The following is a 13,553-nucleotide window of genomic DNA, read 5'->3' as shown; positions in this document are numbered from 1 at the left end:
AAATTGTACAAGTCAAATTACATATTTGATAAAAACAAACTATAAATGAATAATGTCAGATTACTGAAAAAATCAAAATACTTAGAATTTTTTAAAATCCCCTAAAAAATTACTTTGGGGAAAAGAGGAAATTAAAACTTTAGTTTCTGTTTGTGTACAAAATAACACAAAAAGAACACTACGTTTCAAAACTTACGAGAGAGAGGCAACCCAGTAATCAGAGGCAAAATCATAATTTTAAATGCTTTTTATTAAGAAAGCATAAAAAGAAATGAAATAAGTTTCTGATAAAAAGATGTTATGGGAAAGAACTAAATGAACTAAAATAGGAGGTAGATAGAATCAGTCATGACAAAGTCAGCCACTACTATATTAAACAATAGCGAAAAACAAATGTTAAATAAATCCATATACCAGATCTTTGATAAGATCAATAAAATAAAACTCTAGAGAGATTTACAAAGAAAAATAGAGAGCATATTTCAAAAATTGGAAATAAAAAAGGTTTAGCCAGATATACAGTAGAGATTTTGAAAGACGTAAGAGAATATTTTGTCATCTATGCTAATAACATTAAAATTTTTATATTATGGCGATTTTTTTAAAAAACAAAATGTATGGGGAACAATGATTATTAATAGATTTTTTTGGGAGTTCCCTGGTTGCCTAGTGGTTAGATTTCTGGGCTTTCACTGTCATGGCCTGGTTCAATCCCTGGTCTGGGAACTGAGATCCCGCAAGCCGTGCAGCCAAAAAAAAAAAGATTTCTTAACACTTAGCATTACCTACATTCCTGAAATATGTTAGGTTTTCTTTAGTAATATCTTATTTAAGATGTAATATTTATAAATGAGCTTGGCATTAGCATTACCTACATTCCTGAAATATGTTAGGTTTTCTTTAGTAATATCTTATTTAAGATGTAATATTTATAAATGAGCTTGGTATATGGTTTTTGTGACATGATTTTCATGTTTTGATGTGGCTTTCACAGAAAATATGAACGTCTTTTACTTCTGTGTGCTCTGATACAACTTACATACAAGCAAAATTGTCTATTTCTTGGCTATTTAGAAGAATTCCTCTAAGAAACTCTCTGAGTCTGGTGGGTTTTTGGTAGGGAGCTGGTTGATAACATTCTCAGTTTTGTTCCTGCTTACTGTTTTAAGATTTCTAGCGTTGTATTTATTTTGGTACAGTTATTTATATTTTCCTGGAAAGTCATCTATTTCAGATTTTCAAATGTAATTGCACAAAGTTTTGCTAGGTACTAAATCTTTTCATTTCCTCTGTATTATGTTGTTTCCTTCTCCTTACTTTTAATGTCTTTTCAGTGCTTTTTCTGTTTTGTTTTTGTTTTTTCTAATTAGTTCACTCTGTAGTTTATGTATTTCACTTTAACCCACTCCATCCCAAAGAGTCAGTTCTTGGATTAACCAACTGTACTTTTTAAATTTGTTTCATTTTCTAGTTGATTCATTTCTTTATGATTTTCTTTCTTCTAATTTCCTAGAATAGTTTGTTGTTCTTTTTCCTCTTCTTTGAATACTAAATTCATTTGGTTTTTTTGCCTTCTTTACTAATATATTTGTTTAAGGCTCTGTATTTTCCTCTTAACCCATATTTGCCATATGACACAGGTTTTGATATGTATTGACTTTATTTCATTATTTGAGATATTTTTTAAAATAAATTTATTTATTTATTTTTGGCTGCGTTGGGTCTTTGTTGCTGTGTGCAGGCTTTCTCTAGTTGTGGTGAGCAGGGGCTACTCTTCCTTGTGGTACACAGGCTTCTCATTGCGGTAGTTTCTCTTGTTGAGGAGCACGGGCTCTAGGCACACAAGCTTCAGTAGTTGTGGCTCACAGGCTCTAGAGCACAGGCTCAGTAGTTGTGGCTCACAGGCTTAGTTGCTCCAGGGCATGGGGGATCTTCCCAGACCAGGGCTTGAACCTGTGTCCCCTGCAATGGCCGGTGGATTCTTAACCACTGCGCCACCAGGGAAGCCCCATTATTTGAGAAATTAAGAAATTTTGGTTTAAAAATATTCTTTAATCTCTTTCTCTCTTCCCACACTTCTCCCCCACCCAGGTGGGTGGTAGGTTTTTTTCCCTCCTAATTTTGTGGTTAATTTCTAGTTTTCTTGTGTTATTGAAAATGGTCTGTAATATTTCTACTTTTTGAATTTTATTAAGATTTTCTTTGTGGCTTGATACGCAGTCCATTACTGTAAAAATTCCACAGGACTATGAAAAGATGTATCCTCTATTTTCAGCGTACAGCATTTGATGCAAAACTACAAAGTCGACCTAATTAAATGTACATTGAGGTCCTCTAAATCTTCATTTTTAATTTCCTTCTCTATTGTGGACTGGGAGAGGTGAGCTACATAAGTTTTTTAGTCCTTGGTGTCTGTTTGTAGTTGATGCTCTGATCATTTTGATACTGTCTTCAATTGTGTCCTCATATCATTGAAGTTTTAGCCTAATTGTGGTGTGTACACACCCTTTGTCATTATCAAATGCCCCTGTTGGTCTCAACTACCTCGTATAATTCTAGATTCAACTTTGTCTGATATTAATATCATGAACCCAGCTTCCTTTTTGTCATCTTCACCTGGTATGTCTTTGTTCATACCTTTCAACCTTCCTGAGATATTTTGTTTGACATATTCTTTTGTTTTCAGCCAAAAGTTGTGTTTTGCTTTTTTGATCCAAGAAGTCTTTCTCTTTAAATTGCTTTTTTAAAACTCCACATACATTTATGGAAGTAACAGATATGATTTGTTTTCATTCTCTCATCTTTTCTGTTTTTAATATTTACTTTGTTTTCTACTATTTTGATATGAGGATTATGTTTGTTCTGCTTCCCCTTACTTTGTTTCTGGTAACTTTTAGCTTTATAATTTTAGGTTGCCTTTATACTTTTAGGTAATATTTTAAACCTCCATTTCCTGATTTGTCAACTTTAGTAAATGTCTATTGAGTTCCCCAAATAAAGGAAAATGGGTGAGATTCCTGGGTTTCTGTTTTGTCAGTTTTTGCATTGGGATAGGGTGGGGCGGGCAGCAAAGAGAAACAGAGCTAGGCTGAGCCAGTGAGCCATAGTGGCTGCTGAAGGCTGGTTCCTGTTTTCTGCAATTGTGTTAAATGCCCCATCACAGGGCTCACTCCACCTCCGTTATCCCCTCACCCAACTTTCCCAGAGGTTCCTCCCACTCCCCTCTGAGCCAGAAGGTGGGGGAGAGGGGGGACAGGTACCAGGTACTTCCACCTGCCACACAAACCATCAGGAGACTTATCTGATGTACTGATATTTTCTTTACTGTTTCCTCTTCCATCCAGTCCTTTTATGGCAGTAAGTAGTTAGAGCGAGGTAGTTGAGACCAGTCTATATCTCCTTTCCCGCTTTCCTGCCACCTGGGATATACCATGCCAGACCCTACCTGTTTTTCAGCTCTCTGGAAGGACACCGAGATGGAAGCAAGGAGCTTCTCTTCCCGTGGGTGTGGGAGACATTCCCCCCAGCTGCTGGCTTATCCCCTCAGTTGTCTTCTCTCCAAATGGGGGGATATTACTAAGATTTTTCAGGATTTTCACCTTTACCTTCTACCCATTCCTCACCCCTCTTCACACTTCCTGGGGTACAGGGTAGAAGCTGCCTGTTAATTGCATGAAGCTTCTGTATTTTTTTTCCATTGACATTTTAGAGCCAAAACCTAAGGTCATACATCTTCCTCTCTTCCTCTAAATGACCCTGGTGGCTTTTTAAATCTAGGTTTTGTTAATTTTTGTCCATTTCATTATGTTGGGATAGGAAAAGTCTATCTCTTTGCTTCTCTTCACCTTTATATTCCAGAAGCTTCCCTTATTCTTTGCAGCATAATATTCTGTAGTATAAGTGCCCCATAATTTAGCTAACTATCCTCTTATTGTTAGAGCAATTTGTTTATTAATGGAGCAAGTAATTAATGCACAGTGTGATAAGGAAGCAGGGAAACAATCATGTTTACATAGAACTGGTGAATTTTTAATTGATATAGTCCTCAAAGAAAATACTCTATCAAAGATCTTAGGGCTTCCCTGGTGGCGCAGTGGTTGAGAATCCGCCTGCTGCTGCAGGGGACGTGGGTTCGTGCCCCGTTCTGGGAGGATCCCACGTGCCGCAGAGCGGCTGGGCCCGTGAGCCATGGTCACTGAGCCTGCACGTCCGGAGCCTGTGCTCCGCAACAGGAGAGGCCACAACAGTGAGAGGCCCACGTACCACAAAAAAAAAAAAAAAAAAGATCTTAAAAACATTTGTACTCTTTAATTCAGAAATACCATGTATAGAAATTTATCTTAAGATAATAACTATAGAAGAGCCTGATGGTTACTATGGAATAATCTTTATTGGTGCCTTATATGGAAGAGCAAAAATGTTGGAAACAACCCAAGTATCTAACAATAGAGAACTGGTTGAAAAAATCATGGTACATCCATATGGTGGAATCTACACAGTCATTAGCTCTTGGGAGGAAGTGATGAAGAGACCTTCACCTTATTTGCAGAGAGGTACACTGCCAATTGTGTTTCTCATTCTACTTTCACTGGCCTTATAGTGAGCGGAAATGATTTCTAGATTCTAGCAGAAAAGTAACTCCCAGCCCTGGTTCTGGTAATGGTAGGACAGTTCTGTGTGTGTGTGCACATGCTTACAAAGTAATGTCTGCAAAAGTATGTAATAAGCTAGAGAAAATTGTTTTTACCAGCCTCATTTCCATGGAGAACACTGAATTTCTTTGAAAGAAATTTATTGATAAACTACTTAGAAGAAAACATGAGACCCCAAATGATCTGCATATGGTCAGAATTGCCTTACAAGAGAAAATAGAGGACCCTGTAGTTTATTCCAGAAGACGTGAAAAGAGAGAATAGGGAGTGGGGAGATGTGTTAGGGGTCCCCAAGACCACCCTCAGGTTTGAAGATTTGCTGGGAGGGCTCACAGAACTCAGAAAAGCTGTTATGTTCACAGTTAAAGTGTGTTACAGTGAAAGATACAGATTAAAATCAGCAAAGGAGAAAGGTACACAGGGCAGGGTCCAGGCACTGGGTTTCAGTTGTTCCCTCTCAGTGGGATCATAGAGATACTGCTTAATTCTCCCAACACAACCAAGGAAGCTTACCTAAGCTTTGATATCCATGGTTTTTGTTGGGGGTCCGTCATGTAGACAATAGAGTGAGTGTGTCACTGACCTTAGTTACTCAGTCTCCATCCTCTCTGGAAGTAGAGCTAATACAGCATGGCCCAAAGCCCTCACCATAAATCCCACGTTAGCATAAACCATCTGGCATGGCCCAAGATCCCAGGTATACGAAGACACTCTTATCAGGCAGGATATTCCAAGGGCTTAGAAGTCATCTCCCAGAAGCAGATCAGAGGCCAGTCCTTTTCTTTGATATGTGCACGGTTTGACCATCCCAAGCCTGCTGAGTTAACCCCGGAGTGCCCAGAAGAGAAGGGTGAGTAAACGTAGGGAGATATCAGAAGACTCTCCTGGAAAGAGTGTCCTGCCAGTAATCCCCAAATATCAAGAAAAGCCTATAGTAAATCGTGAAATCTTCCTGTATATGAAGGTCTTAGGAAAATCTGTGAGCAGGAAGAGTCTTGCATCGGAGAAAAAGTGTTTGTTTGGGGCAAGTGTGGTGGAAACAGACAGAAGCCAGGGGAAGTAAGCCACAGGACTCAAAGGAATCATGCACAGGGCTGCAGTCAGATTCTAACACCAGGGGAGCAAGAATCCAGGTACAGAGGCTACTCTGACAAAGAGAAGGGGCAGACATATTTTTAAAAACATCATTTCACTATCTTATTTGTGTGACTCACTGTCCGCTACTTTTCCTAAAGCAGTGGTTTTCTGCCCTAGCTGTACTTTACAATCACCTGGAAAGAATTGTTTAAATGGCCCCACCCCAACTGAGTCAGAGTCTTTGGGCATGGGGGCTGGGTGTTGGTATTTCAAGAAAATTTCCTGGATGAATCTAGTGCGTAGCCAGGGTTGAGATCCACTGCTCAGAAGTGTTTGCATCATAGTCATAATGATGGTCTCGTTTACATGTTATCTTAAAACGGGGTCTGTCAACCTCGCCACGACTGACATTTTTGGGCCAGATAAGTCTTTGTTTGGGGGCGTTGTCTTACGCGTTTAGGCTGCACGTTAGCAGCACCCCTAGCCTCTCTCCACGATATGCCAGGAGCACCCGCACTGCCCGGCTGTGACAATAAAAGATGTCTCCAGACACCACTGATGTCCCCTAGAGGGTCAAAATCACTTCTGGTTGAGACCCACTGCCTTAAAAGAATTATTGAAGGTGCCATTTGTAGAAAATGTTCTTGGGACACAAGTCTTTTCCTGCTCCTCCTTTATCTATTGACCAAATCTTTTTGAGGTGGTGTACAGGGCAGCTGTGGTCCACATTCAGTGGAAAGTTGTGAGCTGTGCTGAAAAACTGATACCTACCAATGTAACTGGGAAATCTCAGTGTTCCTGAGAAATAGTGTTTAAAAGCACAGCCTGGAGGGAAAAAAAAGCATAGCCTGGGACCAAATCCTGACTCCAACATTTATACACTGGGTTAGCCGGGTTTCTCAGTTAGCTTTTACTAACCAAAGTGGCTCCAAAACTAACCAACCCTATTCTCTACTGCTCATGAGTCTATGATCAGCTGGTGGTTGCTCTGGTCTCGCCTGGGCTCACTCTTGTGTCTGGGGTCAGCTGCAGGTTGGAGAAGTGGCTTTGCTGATCTTGGCTGCGTTCTGTCACATGCCTGGGCTGCAGCTGGAGCAGCTGGACTCTGCCCTACCCGACCTCTCATTCTTCATTAGGCCAACCGGGCCTCGTGCACGTGGTGATGTCAGGGTTCCAGAAGAGTGAGCAGAGCCATGCCTGGCCTCTTGAGGCCTACGCTTGGAACTGGCCCACTGTCCCTTCCCCACATTTTTCTGGTTCATGCTGACCCCAGAGGCCAGTGGGTGGGAAAACAGATTCCACTCTTGATGGAAGGAACCGCAGAGTCCCTTTGCAAAGTGACTACAATGTGACAAACACGGGGAGGGGTGGAGAGTTGCGGTCATTTTTGCAATCTACCACATTGGGCAGCCACTTAACCTCATTAAGGCTTAGTTTCCTCATCTGTAAAACAGGGATAATATTGCCCCGTTCAGAGCTGTTGTGAAGATTCGATGCCAAGTGTATAGTGGTGCTTGTAAACAATAGCTATTTTTACTCTCTTATTATTCTACACTTTAATATATCTCAACGGTTGCACTTTACTCAGTGAATGAAATTGGAATTCCTTAGTGCAACTAACAAAGCGTTTGTGATTTGGACCTTGTCGGCCTGCCCCTCCCTGCTTCAGTGACTCTGAACTACTTAAAGCTGCCTGATGGAGCATCGTCATGACGTGTGCCCCCATGTTTCACCAGTGTCGTTCCTTCCACTGGGATGTCCACCTGTGTCCTTGGCGGCCTGAACAATTAGAAGCAGTTGAAATGCAGTCTGCTCTAGGGCCTACCTCTCACCCACCCCCTTCCCCTCGAAGAAGAGGTAATTATTTGTTCTTTAATTAAGGTCAGCAGTGATTTCAGGGGGACACACATGGAGCATAAGATATCACTGGATCATATAGTGAGAAATTCATTCCCCTCCAGTGGTTTTCAATACTTCACACAGGAAAGTTTCATTTTGGTGCTAGTGTATCTTCAACAACCTCTTGCCAACCTCCTTTGTGAACAGAGAGGGTGAGCCCAAGTCTCAAAAGTTTCAACAAGAAAAAAGTATTAGCTAGAATTCAACAGCACTGAATTGTTTCCATCACTTTTATTTTTAGTTACTTCCTTTCATGGCAAGTGATACTAGTTTTACATTTTTCATAGCGCTATAAAATTTCCTTCAAAACCACATTTATGTGGCCAATAAAAAGGGAGTCAAATTCAAGGGAAGAACCTGAAATAAAGAACAACGTGGGTGGTATTCAGGACAAAAATAGAGAGGGGGTACTTGAGTGACAAGTTTGGAAAAAGTCCTGAAATACATCAGCTGTACAATCTCTAAGAAAGATCCTATTGCTGTTCCAGGATTCCCTAGTTGTCTGTGGAGTCACGCTTTCGTCTGACCCTAGATTCACAGCCAGTGAGGGCAACAACAAGGTCTTCCCAGTTTCTGACCCCGGCCCCTCACAGAGGCACTGGTACCATTTAAGGGAGAAGAGGCAGTTGCCAGTGGGTCATAATCCTTACTCAGCTGATTTGTGTTATCCCCATGGTGATAGGAGGAGGAAGAGAAGATGAGTAACATTAGTCATTGTTAGAGTAATAGTAAGAATAGTAACAGTAATAGTACCCGTAGTAGTAAGAGTAATAGGTGGAATAATAGAAATTGTTGTAGTAGTAATAGAAGTATTCACAGTAGGAAGAGACCACTTATTGAGCATCTAATGAGGGTCAAGAATTGGGCTTAACTCTGTATGCATCTGCTCCCTCATTTCTCATTATAACCCTGTGAGGCAGCTACTCTTCTTACCTCCATTTCACAGCTGAGAACATTGATCTTAATGAGGTAAAGTAATTAGCCCAAAGCCACTCTGCTGGGAAGTTAGCAGGGCTGGGAGACTAAGGTCAGTCTGATTCCCAGGTTGGCCCTGCTCACGACCAGAGACATCTCCTTCCACTAAGGTTTCCAGTGTGCAATGCTTTGCACCTTTCCGAAGGCAATGGGAATGCTGCTTCAGCAATTCATGTATAATTTAAGGGAATTCTGAAGCAGTTTGAATATTTAAATTATGTCTTATCAAAGTAATGTAAAAAATCTGCTTCTCTTCAATCTACAATTCCCAGAAATTCAGTAGAATATCTGAGAACTCTCCTGTTTCCATCTCCAAACACCCCCAGCCCCACCCGTGCCATTCCCAGCCTCTGGTCTCTCGTTTACTGAAGAAATGAGATTCAGATGGAAAAATACTGGCACAAGCTTGACCGAGGTTCTCTAATAAAGACACTGTGCATCACGCATCAGCTGCTGCTGTTGCTATGGTGACAGCCACAATTTCTCCCAGACAGCTTGGGTCTGAAGGGAGGGTGGACCCTAGGGGAACAAGTGGATTTCTCCAACCTGTCAGTCCCTCTCACCTTTCCCGTTTCTCTCACCTCCCCAACTCCCACCAGCTTCCCCCCTGCTTCCTTAGATGACGTGGACAGAGGGTACCAGCACCCCCAGGCCATCGTAATTAACATCTGGCTCTGAGCCCAGTCTTTTGGCAGCACATTCTTCACCTTCCTCACCAGCCAATCTCCTTTCTCCAGCATCCCTCCATCAGCACTGCAGCAGCTGCGGCACCAACAAACTCAGCACCAAGGTCACCCCCAGAGCCAACAATGACAAAGCACCTACTTCCTCCCCAGGTGGGCGTTACACCAGTTAATGCCTTGCTATCATCTGAGCCATTTTGTAGTAGTAAATCTGTGATTCTGAACAAAGAGGGTGTCCCTAGGAGGATGGGTAAATGCTAACCACTGGTTCTTGGAGGGGCTAAGAGAGTCACTTGGCTTAGGACTAGTCAGTTAAGTTCTCCAGGACAGAAGGAACAGAGCAAGATGAGCATAAGATATCCCAGAGGGTGAGGAAAGAATCAGGAAAGTTTGTGTACAGCGGCAGCTTGGAGCCTGCAGTGCTGAGGATGGCGGTGGGGATGGGGAGGCTGCTGATCATGATGTGACAATAGTACCATTTATTGTGTGCCAGATACCGTACCTTCCAAGCATTATTGCATTTAATCCTCACATCGACTATACAGTAGTATTTAGTAAGAACTGGCAGGTACTGTTACTGCACCCGTGGGTATATAAGCCTAGAAAAGTTAAATATCACACCCTGCCTAAGGAAACAATCACAGAAATCCAGAATGTGGGACATTCTACAAGACAATTGGCCTGGATTCTTCACAATATCATTAACAAAAGGGTAGGGATATTTTCTAGAAAAAAAAAGGAGAGTGAAGAGACATAAAAACCAAATGCAATTTGTGATCCTACTTGCACTTGATATGGAAAATAAAAAAGTCATTAAAGATATTTGAGAGGGACTTCCCTGGTGGTCCAGTGGTTAAGAATCTACCTTCCAATGCAGGGGATGCGGGTTTGATCCCTGGTCAGAGAAATAAGATCCCACATGCCACAGGGCAACTGAGCCCTCGCACCCCAACTAGAGAGCCCGAATGCCACAACTAAGACCCGATGCACCCAAATAACTAAATGAATTTTTTTTTTTTTTTTGCTGTACGTGGGCCTCTCACTGTTGTGGCCTCTCCCATCGCAGAGCACAGGCTCCGGCCGCGCAGGCTCAGCGGCCATGGCTCACGGGCCCAGCCGCTCCGCGGCATGTGGGATCTTCCCGAACCGGGGCACGAACCCGTGTCCCCTGCATCGGCAGGCGGACTCTCAACCACTGCGCCACCAGGGAAGCCCTAAATGAATATTTTTTTAAAAAGACATTTGAGGGACATTTGAATATGGACTGTATATTAGATGACATTAGGAAATCACTGTTAATTTTTGCTAAGTGTGAAAACGCTACGTAGGGTGCTTATGTTGGAGAATGGTCTTATTTTTAGGTGATACAGGCCAAAATATTTAGGGGAGAAGTGTTATGTTGCCTGTAATTTACTTGTACATATACTTACTCTGTGATGTTGTCCAACACCAGCAACCAATTCTCTGGTTCTCTGGACACCAGTGGGGTGTCCTACAATCCAAGGGCTCAGTCCCACTAGACTGCCCCACTTCAAATGCCAGTCATGAGCCCCAGGTGTCACCTGCACTTCTCACTGATAGGCTATAAATTCAGGGGATTCCCACAACCCCCTCCCCAGGTTCAATAATTTGCTAGAATGACTCACAGAACTGAGGAAAGCACTTACATTTGGGGGCTCATTATAAAGGATACAACTCAGGAATGGCCAAATGGAAGAGGTGCGTAGGGCAGGGTGTGGGAGAAGGGGTGCCGAGTTTCCATGCCCTCTCCACATGTACCAGTATCTCTACGTGTTCACCAACTCAGAAGCTCTCTGACACCGTTATTCAGAGGTTTCTATGGAAGCTTCATTACATAGGCAGGATTGATTAGATTATTGGCCATTGATGATTAGCTCATATCTCCAGCACCTCTCTTTTCCCAGGAGAAGGGTGAGACTGAACGTTCCAACCCTGTCATCAAACCTTGGTCTCTCTGGGGACCAGCCCCATCCTGAAAGTATATAGTGGCCCCCAGACACCAATCATCTCATTAGCGTACAAAAGACGCTCATCACTCCAGTGTTCTAAGGGTTTTAGGGGCTGTGTGCCAGGAACCTGGGACAAAGATTGTTTTTTAAATTATATCACCCTTATACGTAAGCATATATGGCAAACATAGCAAATATAGTAAAATGTTAACAAATGTTGAATCTAGGTGGTTCATCATTGGATTATCAATATAGTACATCATATATTACTGTGTATTTATCATATATATCATAATAGTACTATTCTTTCAACTTTTCTGTATCTGTGAAAATTTTCATAATAAGATTAGGAGAGAGGGTAGAAAAGAAAGCTTAAGTAAATTGCACAAGACCCAAGGTCACACCGCTATTAGGTGTCAGAAGTGAACTCACATCTAAACCGCCAGGCTTCAAAGTTCATGTCCTGGGGGCATGGCTCCGCTGCCTTCCTGGAGAGAGAGGACAGGGCTTTGCTCACCTAGGGATGCCAGAGAGTTCCCTTTGCAGGGCCACGTCTCAGGCAAAGGTAAGGAAGAAGGTTGTGGCAGCATATGAGAATCGCACTGGCCCAAGCAGTGAAACAACCCTCCAGCAACTCACTCAAGAAATGTTTTTGCGAGACAACTATGTGACCTTAACCAGCTAACAAAATGCAGCTGTGAATGAAAACGGACCAAAGTTCCGTCTGTCGTAATTACACTGCATCCACTTTAGACTACATTCTCCTTAGCAGCAGAGCCTGGCATCAGATACCATCAAAACATAAAACAGCCTCGGAAAGGGAGTCAGGAATATAGACCATAATTTTGTAGCTTTTAAAAAATATCTGTGATATCAATAACAACATCGACATTAGCAACAATATCAAGAGTGTTTCTTAAAAGCACTATGTCCAAAATTTACTTTCAACACTAGCCTTAACAATAAGCCTTAAAGGCTCCTGCTGAGATTCGTCACTTTCTCATTTAAGAAAATGAAGTGATAATAGACTTGAACTTCTTAATAAATGTCTTTGTTGTTTTATCTGTGCTTAGCTCAAAATTTAGCGCTATGGGCTAGCTTTGCTGGGTGTTTTTAGCTTCCACTGAGAAGCCAGGAGGTAGGCAGTGGTTCTCATCCTGGTTGTACGATGGAATCACCTGGCAAGTTTTGACAACTGATAGCCAAGCACTAAGCTTTGGGGATTCTGAATAAAGTATGGTAGGTTCTAGTCTTAAATACACTATAGAGATAGAGTTAGTGACCTCCTTCTGCCCTCCTGCTCCAAATGTTGCTTGAAGCATCTACTCAGTCTTATGCATTCCAGGGACACATATACAGATCAACAAATTAAACTAATAATAGATTATCAGTGAATAAAAAATAAAATGTTGGAACTTATGAAAATATTTAATAGCATGAGATGAATTACAAAGATGAAAGAGCTCAGAAGAAAATGTTTCTCCTGATAAAAGATTTACTGCAAAGAAGGCAGCATGTTTGAAAAACAGTCTACACTCAGTGAGATAATAGGCCAAGAGTGAAAAAAAAAAGAAGCAGATACAAAGGAAAACTTCACAGAACATCAACTGAACAAAAATCTTATTGGAAGCAAGAAAAGCAGAAATGATACAGGAGAAGGTTGTATCGATGCAACAAAAGAACTTGTGAAATGCAGAGGAAATAGGTCAAGAAGTGAAAAAAAATAACAGAAAAAAGTGATCATGGAGCTTCTGAATTCAGTGCAGTGGGAAAGAACCGGCTGGGAAACTTAACACTAAAATTAATGGTATAACACAGCAATGGTTCAGTCCCCAGAAACATTATCATGGGAAGGAGGAGAAGATGGAAGGATCTACATAAATCCTCCTCCATGGTGCACTGTTTTACATGATAAAAGTCTGTTTGAGGAACATCTGGATGAGTCTCTCCCAAGGAGTAAAGTCTACAGATTACAAATCATTTTTATTGTCCACAGCATTTTGCAAAACTTACCTGTTTTCAGGTCCTAAATGCAAGTCAGTATCTGAACATATATTAATAAAATGAAACTGGGGGGATGGCACAAAATAAAAACAAAACAGCTGTTTGGATATGATTATTTGGGAAGCAAGTGAACAAGAAAATGCCAATGGCAAATTAGTTCTAGAATTTCCCAGCCCTGGCCACCTCTTTCTAAAGTGCTACCTCCCAATAGAAGGTCGATTCAGGTCAAATGCTAATGTTTAGAAATGGTCTACTTTTTATTTCCAACTTGTAAGTGATTCAAAAGTACAATA

At 41.5% G+C, this 13,553-nt stretch overlaps 1 long non-coding RNA gene across 2 annotated transcripts in view; it reads left to right on the top strand.

Annotated features, from left to right (window-relative positions):
• Positions 1–13,553, top strand: part of LOC137207026 (uncharacterized) — an 88,428-nt gene that overhangs the window by 45,658 nt on the left and 29,217 nt on the right. The window lies entirely within an intron of this gene.

The sequence above is a fragment of the Pseudorca crassidens genome, chromosome 15, assembly GCF_039906515.1.
Source record: "Pseudorca crassidens isolate mPseCra1 chromosome 15, mPseCra1.hap1, whole genome shotgun sequence".
Lineage (NCBI taxonomy): Eukaryota > Metazoa > Chordata > Mammalia > Artiodactyla > Delphinidae > Pseudorca > Pseudorca crassidens.
The sequence above is the reverse complement of the archived record's forward strand: the minus strand, read 5'-3'. Positions and strand labels throughout refer to the sequence as shown.